The sequence below is a fragment of the Euphorbia lathyris genome, chromosome 4, assembly GCF_963576675.1.
Source record: "Euphorbia lathyris chromosome 4, ddEupLath1.1, whole genome shotgun sequence".
Classification (NCBI taxonomy): domain Eukaryota; kingdom Viridiplantae; phylum Streptophyta; class Magnoliopsida; order Malpighiales; family Euphorbiaceae; genus Euphorbia; species Euphorbia lathyris.
This window is the reverse complement of record NC_088913.1, coordinates 95,652,239-95,659,338: the sequence shown is the minus strand read 5'-3', so window position 1 is coordinate 95,659,338 and position 7,100 is coordinate 95,652,239.

Here is a 7,100-nt window from a genome sequence, read left to right as displayed (position 1 = left end):
CTGGATATCCTAAGGAAACTGTATGGTATTACTTCTATCATCCAGATGATCAGAAAGTAATCGTATCTAAGCACGCAACCTTCTTGGAGAAAGAGTTTCTCGAAGAAACAGAAAAGGGAAGCGTGATTGAACTTGATGAAGTTCAAGAAGAAGAAACACCGACTGAAACAACAGAGGCGGTTGAGGAACCCAAAGCAGTCCCATTAGATGAGACTCAAGTGCCACCCATTCGTAGATCACAAAGAGTTCGTGAACTCCTAATTAGATATGGTTTTCTAGTGGGAGATGATGATGAGGTTCCCGTGTTAGACGACGAACCCGAAAACTACGAAGAGGCTCTTACCAGTCTAGATTCTAAAGCATGGCTCAAGGCCATGGATTCTGTAATGGATTCCATATACACCAACCAAGTGTGGACTTTGGTTGATCCACCCGAAGGGATAAAACCCATTGGGTGCAGGTTGATCTTCAAAAAGAAGACTGACATGGATGGAAAGGTTAGCACCTACAAAGCTAGATTAGTAGCAAAAGGATATCGTCAGAAACAAGGAATTGATTATGACGAGACTTTCTCTCATGTGGCTATGTCCAAATCAATCAGAATAATGCTCGCTATTGCCGCTCACTACGATTACGAGATTTGGCAAATGGATGTGAAAACAACTTTCATAAACGGAAACCTGCTTGAGGATGCATATATGATGCAGCCTGAAGGTTTCATAACAAAGGATGCAAACAAGGTTTGCAAACTACAGAGATCCATTTATGGACTCAAGCAAGCATCTAGAAGCTGGAACAAGCGTTTTGATGAAACCATAAAACAATTTGGTTTCGAACAGAATTGCGAAGAAGCTTGCATTTACAAGAAAGCAAGTGAGAGCTCAGTTGCATTTCTAATATTATATATGGACGATATATTATTAATGGGAAATGATATAGCTCTACTACAGTCGGTAAAAGTATGGTTATTAGGTAACTTCTCCATGAAAGACCTTGGTGAAGCAGCTTATATACTTGGTATAAAGATCTACAGAGATAGATCAAGAAGACTGCTTGGTCTTTCACAGGCTACATACATTGAAAAGGTGCTAAAGCTGTTTAGCATGCTTGAATCGAAACGAGGTAACTTACCCATGGTATATGGAGTAAAGTTAAGCAATCATCAATGTCCTAAAATCGAAGATGATAAGAAACGCATGGTTGTAATCCCGTATGCCAGCGCAATCGGTTCGATTATATATGCTATGCTATGCACTAGACCTGACGTAGCGTTCGCGTTAAGTATAACGAGTCGTTATCAAGGTAATCCGAGAGACGAGCATTAGAATGTCGTCAAGAACATTCTTAAGTACTTGAGAAGAACTAAAGACATGTTCCTAGTGTACGAAGAAGGGGATCTGAAAATAGAAGGATTTTCAAACGCCAGTCATCTCACAGATGAGAATGATTTTAGATCCCAATCAGGATACCTGTTTATCTTGAATGGGGGCGCGGTCAGTTGGAAGAGTTCCAAGTAGGGAAGCGTGGCTTTCTCTACGACCGAATCAGAGTACATCGCTGCTTGCTGCTGCGAAAGCAGCAAAGGAAGCGGTTTGGATTAAGAAGTTCATTACTGAACTTGATATGGTGCCTGACATTGTAAATCCCATTACACTGTACTGTGATAACAATGGAGTCATTGCACAAGCAAAGGAACCACGGTCTCATAATGCATCCAAGCATTACCTGAAGTGATACCACATTGTAAGAGAGATTGTGGCAAGAGGAGATGTGAGAATAGAAAGAGTACCTACTGAGGACAACGTTGCAGATCCGTTGACAAAGCCCTTAGCCTAGAAAGTACATGATCATCATCTAAGTTCTACTGGGATAAGTTGTAGAAACAATTGGGTTTAGTCCAAGTGGGAGTATGTTGGGGTTTAGTGTCCTATAGACAATTGTTCTAGGATATAAACTTAATGTAAATGAAGTGTTCTTTGCATCATTTGTTTTAATAAGATATGGTTTCATAACTATATAAAGGCAACCTTCTTTTAAGAACTAAATAAGTCTAATAAAAGGAAATCCCTAAGTTTGTTTAAAGTGATTATAAAGTGTTCATACAAGCATGAAGTGAGAAGAAACTTTATAATAAACTAATAAACTTAAAACTACCCCAAGTCAAGTAATATGTTTAAAAATAGGATTGACATATCACTGTTGAGACTTGCATGTAACAATGTCTTCTGTCGAGACAGAAAGCTGATCTCACAAGCTTCAGATATGCAGATATCTGGACAGTTACATGGATCCAATGAAAGGAAGTTCATTAGGATTGGGGACCCGACTTGAGATAACAGGATGGGTAGATTTATCCTTGTCACTTGTTCATCTCATTGGTATTAATAGGTATAAGTAATCATCAGACTCAAAAGAATGTTAATTAGTGATTCTGGATTATGGAATGTGATGCTTTGATCCTGTTGTAACACGATCCATAACAGAGATGACTCTGGGGTGTGAACGGCAGACGTTGGGTATCACAGGAAGCAATTGCAGGATAATTATACATTGGATTGAGCATTTGTCACTCCCGATAAATGGGAGATACGTCCAAGGATCGCTTGTGGAAGACTTGACTCTAAATCCTTGCAAAGTGATAGCTTAAGACTTGAAATACAGATTTCACTTAACCTATCTAATTGGAGTTAACTCGGCCTGTACAAGTAAAACGAACGTCTCGCTATATGTGACTTGACATTATCCATAGTCATAAGATTTAGTTCAAGGATGTAGTTGATAAAGGATCGAATTAGACTGTAACTAATACGGAAAGGTCAACGACAGAATCAACATGTCTTCTTATAGCTCTGGGGGAATGTTTCGGATTTGCTAATCACATTTCGCGTACTCATTCCGTTATGCAAATATTAAATATAATTCTGAGAAAATTAATTTAATAGTTGCATACGGCTAGAAGCAATAAGAACCTAATGGGTCACACATAAGACTTGGAGCCCAAAAGAGAAACATATGTTAATGAATTGATGGAAGCCCAACTGAGTCCACTAAGGCCCAGTAAATGAGGGGGGCGATTTTTGTGTAGTAAAATACATAAATAATTAATTTGATTTTTAACAATTCTAATTAGATTATAATTGTGAATTAAATTAATTAAAGGATAAATAAGTTAGGAGGTTTAATGAGATTAAATTGCTCCTATTATTATCCTATAAGGTTATTATTATTATCTTTATATTTAAGATATAATTGTAAATAATAAATAAGAATTATATTCCGAATTAAATTCTTATTCAGTAACCTAATTCTATCTAACTAGGGTTTAGATACAAGAGAGTGTATATACCCCCTATATGTAAATTTCGGCCAACACTAAAATCCCGGGAGAGAGAAAATTCAGCCCCCTACCATAGTGGAGAGAGAAAATCCCTTTCTCTATTCATTGATCTTGTGTTGATTAATTAGAGGCAATCTATTCTTGATTGCTTTAATACGTTTTAATTCTAACTTGGTTTTGAATTGTGTTTTTGTCTTGTGCTCGGGAACTCGAAGTAAGAGTTGTGGGCACTTCGATTGCAACAGTAGATAGAACATCAAAAGGTATTTCCTTCTATCCCTCTTTATATGAAATAACGATTAACGGATCTTGGGTTAATGGAAAAAGGTTAAAATTTTTATATTTCCGCTACCAAACGTTTGCCTATTTTCCTTCAGTGGTATCAGAGCCTGCGTTAAATCCGTTATTTCATATATGAAAATTAAGAAGTTTTTCAATCAGATTGAATGAATATTTATAGTTGGGTTAATTAACGAAACTGTTTTAATTAATTAATTCTAAAGATAAATAAGTTTTGATTAATGAAAATAGATTATGCATATGTTCCTAATTATTTTGGTTGATAATCATTATAACAATATCTATTAGTTTTATAGTTAAATTGATAAAAGTTAGTTTTATTATTCTAAAGATAAAACGGAAAAATCTTTGATAAGTTTTTCCTTATTTTCTGAGAACCGTTTTAAAACAGATATATATATATATATATATATATATATATGTATTTATATTTAAAAAAAATTGATAAACAGCAGTTCGGGTCACACCGCGCGACCCGAACAGCCGTTCCGCGGTTGCTGCCTCACGGCAGCAAACGGGTTGCGTCTGGCCGCCACTGCCGCAAGGCAGCGACGAGCCAGACTCTGGCTGCTGCCTAACGGCAACAGCCATGGCTTCGGGCCCGTCACGGGCCCGGCCCGATGGGTATTTGTTTTAAAAATTGTTTTTAAAATAAAATTAAGTTTTAAATATATTTATATATATGTTTCAGAAATTAATAGTTTTCTGTTTTGATTATCGAATGAAAAATTTATTTAAAAGTTTATTTTACCTATTTGTAAATCAAAAGTATTAAATGAATTAAAATCAATATAATTGGGATATGCATAAATAAAGTTTTGTATAGTTGTATTAATCTAATAGGTTAATATAGAAGATACGAAACTGTTAGAATTAAAATTGGATGAAAGTTAATTTGATGAGTTAATGTGATTAAGCTAAATATTACATAAAGTATTTTATGTAATCAACCAATTAAATTTATTTAATTGAGTCTTTGTATGTTTGGAGTTATGGACATATTTGGACCCTCTATTTGGTCTTTTGGTATTTTTGAAATAGGGTCTGCGAGTCCTGCCTATCTACTATCTATTGTAATTTCTCCTCTCATCTAATTCCCTTCAAGTTAATTGAAGTTTTCTTTAGTAGTATAGAAATTAATATGTAATTTCAAGGCGCCATGGAGAAGACGGAGGACCTAAAGAGAAATATGTAATAGTTAGTATTTCCCTAGGTTTGGCCTTTTATTCTGTCTCTGGCTCGACGGAGTAATTTAGATAATATGTCCATAACACCAATGTATGTGTCTGATGTATGCTAAAGCAAATCAAGATTAAGTTAGATTATGAGACTTAAAATAAAAATCCCTCACTTATTAAAAGTTAAGTAAATAAGCAAGTTATTAAAATCGGTTGCCCCTCCCTAATATTATAATTCAGCCGGCAGTACTGGGGGCCTTTGGGTTGTTGAGCAAACTCAAGCTCGGGGTCTTATGGTAACACCTGAATTATCGAAAATCGTTCTTTCATGAATATGGTGTAATACTTAAATTAGATTATGGTAATTGGATGAGCAAACTCATGTTATCATAAACTAATGGGCAATATGGTTGGGATTAATATGAATAGCATATTAGTTACTAATGTGGTTAGTAACCCAATAACCTAGGAATCACATTAAAGATGTGATTGATTACATGAATCTACCTAACAAATGAGACTAGCTTGTTGAGCAAACTCAAGGTGAAATCTCAGGAGTTAGGATCCTAGCTCACTAAAGGGTTTGTGAAATTCTTCGAATTAATATGAAGGGCTATTAATTTGGCAAAATAGTGGGAGCAATTTAAAATGAATTAAAAGACCTATAATTTTAGATTGATGTACTTTAGAACAAATGAATGACGTACGTTTACTCTTTCTCACTCTCGGGTTAAATTAAAAACATGACTAAAAACATGACTAAAACCAATCTGCAAAATATACTTATCGATAACAAGTTGAACGGTTCAAACTTCACCGACTGGTATCGCAACCTCAAAATCGTTTTGAAGTTCGATAAGATAGGGTATGTACTTGATACACCGATACCCCCTTACCCGGCGGATGATGCTCCCTACCAAGAATTTTATGCTTACCTGAAGCATAAGGCTGATGACGATCACGCGGGATGCATCATACTTGCATCAATGACACCGGAATTGAAAAGGCAACATGAGGAGATGGATGCCTATTCCATAGTCGCGCACCTGAAAGAGTTGTTTGGGAATCAAACTCGGTGCGAACGCTACGAGATAACAAAGCAGTTATATAGATGCAAGATGCATGTGGGCACATCTGTAATGACACATTGTGTCAAGATTATTGGCCTTATTACCAAGTTTTCTAGTATTGGAGATGCGATGGATCATGAACTAAGTGTAAACTTACTTCTTCAATCCCTCCCCGAGAGTTATTCACAGTTCATCATGAACTACCAAGTGAATGGCTTGCAAACCTCTCTTGAAGAGCTTACGAATATGCTCAAAACAGTCGAGCCCAACATGAAAGAAAACAAACGAATACCGGCCCTTGCTATTGAAGGATCACAGAAGAGGAAAGGGAACCCTCCCAATCCTAACTATCCTAAGAAGGGTAAGGGAGCCATGCTCACCGAAATAAAGGGGAAGGAAGTGAAGAAGCCCAAAGGAGAGTGCCACTTTTGTGGTGAAGACGGGCATTGGAAAAGAAACTGTTTGGTGTACCTAGCCTCCCTCAAGAAGGGAGAAGCCGGGACTTCAACATCTGGTATGTTTTATATTGAAATAAATACAATTTCACTATCTGAATCTTGGGTATTAGATACCGGCTGTGGATCTCATATTTGTATGAACATTCAGGGACTCAGACGGACTAAGGAATTGAATAAAGGAAGCATAAACTTGCGAGTAGGAAATGGAGCAAGAGTTGCCGCCCTCGCTGTTGGTGATTATGCTTTGAGTTTTCCCTCTAGGCTTGTAATAGAATTAGGGAACTGTTTGTATGTTCCAGAAATGTCCAGAAACATTATTTCTATTAGCCGTCTTGTTGATGACAGTTTTCATATTTCAATAAAAGACAAACATTGCGAGTTTTATAGAGATGGGATTTTCTATTTTTCAGGAATATCACAAAATGGGATTTATGTGCTAGATGACAAAATTTCTGTATTCGCGATTGATACCAAAAGACATAAGCTAGATAATTCGACTTACTTGTGGCATTGTCGTTTAGGCCATATAAACAAAAGACGCATGCTTAAGCTACATCAAGATGGGCTTATAGATTCAATTGATTCTGAATCACTGGAAACATGCGAAGCATGTTTAAAAGGTAAAATGACAAAGACACCCTTTAGCAATAAAGGTGAGCATGTATCAGACACTCTAGGATTAATAAATTCAGATGTATGCGGTCCTATGTCGGTCCAAGCAAGAGGAGGATTCAGATACTTCATAAGCTTCATAGAC